Here is a 2040-nt window from a genome sequence, read left to right on the forward strand (position 1 = left end):
GCTGACCTGACAGGGCGCAGAGCTCAGGCAGTAACACTCACTGCCCACCACTCACGTCCTGCTGCGCAGCCTGGTTCCTAACAGGTACCTAACTGGTACAGTCCACAGCCTGGGGGTTACGGACTCCTGCACACCACCACACATGAATCATTTTTGAATTTTTAGTAGAATGGGGTTTTGCCATTTTGCTCAGGCTGGTCTTGAAGTCTTGAGCTCAAGTGATCTTCCTGCCTTGGCTTCCCAAAGTGCTGGGATTACAGGCGTGAGCCACCATGCACGGTGGGTCTGGTCAAATTGACTGGTTTTCTCTTAATTGTAGGATGCATTTTCTCACTTTTTCACACATCTAGTAAGTATTACTTGATCTGTTGGACATTGTGAACCTTCATTGTAGAGATGTGGATTATGTTATCCTACTCTAATGTTGAGTTGTTTTGGCAGGGAATTAAATTACTGATGGGTTAACTTGATCACGTGTGTCAAGGCTACATTTTAGGTTTTGTTAGGGTGAGCTGTTTTTTAGTTTTGCCCTTATTCCTAGGGAATCTTCCTTAATCCCAAGGCATGGCCTTCTAGACCCTCCTGTGAATGTCTGGGATATTCATCAAGACCTGAGATTCCAAGCCTGGAGACTCTGGCTGAGCCAGAATTCAGATATGTCTCCAGTAGTCTGTGACTACTGAAATCACTGTTTAGCTTTTCAGCTCCCCATCGGCTGTTCTGTGCTGGGCCTTGCAGAGTCTCAATCTGCACATTCATAGTTTGGCATTTGGCCAAGGACCTGCAGCAACCTCTATAAGATTTCTGGGGCTCCTTCTCTGCAACTCCATCCTTTCTGAGACTCTGCCACACACATTTTAGCAGCCCTGAGTGGCAGTCTCTGTTTCCTTCACAAAACAAAACGAGGATCCCTGACGGATCCTCTCGGCTTGGCCTCTTCCTCTGGGTGCTGTCATTGAGAGTTTGGAAACTCCCCACCAGAAAAATGTAGCAGTCACTTCATGTGATTCCCGTCTCTCGGATTGTACCTGGAACTGCCTATTGCCAATGTCTGAAGACAATTTCTTCATGTATTTCATCCAACTTTGTAGGTGTTCATGCTGGGAGACTATCGTCAATACAGGTACTCCATCATGGTCACAATTGGAAGTATGATTAATATCATATTCATTCTATTCTAAAAGTAGAGAAGACAAAGACCAACAATTCTAAGAAAAATGGGGAAAAAAATATGAAAATTCAAAGAAAAAGAAACGCAAATGCTGCTGACACACAGGAAAAAATGTTTAACTTCACTGATAATAAGAAAAATACAATTTCAGGCCAGGTGCAGTGGCTCACAACTGTAATCCCAGCACTTTGGGAGGCTGAGGTGGAAGGATCTCTTCAGGCCATGAGTGGAGGTGGCAGTGAGCCGAGATGGCGCCACTTGGGGTGACAGAGCGAGATCCTGTCTCAAAAAAAAAAAAAAGATACAGATATAAACAACATCCTGCAACCTCTACCTGTGGCCATGATTGATAACAGGGGCCAGATTTGCCTCCCACCTTGAACAACTAGAAAAATGGAACAAAATATATAAAACAATAGTTTTTGAACATTGGAGATAGGTCGAGCAGAACTGTGATCCCTAAAAGAAGGTGAACCCTACAGTGTCCTCGGTTTACTGCCGGAAGCAATTCACAGGCTCCAACACAGGGGAATCCAAATTCCAGTGACACGTACACCACCCTTGAGCTGTTTTCTATTACCTCCAGGTCCTTCAGTCCAGCCCTCCTGGGGTTCAGCCTTGGGAATTGGTATTGCTGACCAAGGGAGTAGAGAGGAACATGCATAGAGCTCTGTATTTAGACTGACACATTCACACTGGGTTCCAGTTTCAGCTGACAGACGGTGAGCACATCGCGAGCCCACTCTGATCCTGTCTCCTAGTTGTGTGATCACCTATTTCCCATCAAGTGTGAGGCTGGAGAGAAAAGTGCCCACTCTGGCCAGTACACAGTAGGAGCTTAGTGAGCTTAAGCTCTCTTTCTTCCCCAC

Source organism: Rhinopithecus roxellana, chromosome 5 (assembly GCF_007565055.1).
Source record: "Rhinopithecus roxellana isolate Shanxi Qingling chromosome 5, ASM756505v1, whole genome shotgun sequence".
NCBI classification, from domain to species: domain Eukaryota; kingdom Metazoa; phylum Chordata; class Mammalia; order Primates; family Cercopithecidae; genus Rhinopithecus; species Rhinopithecus roxellana.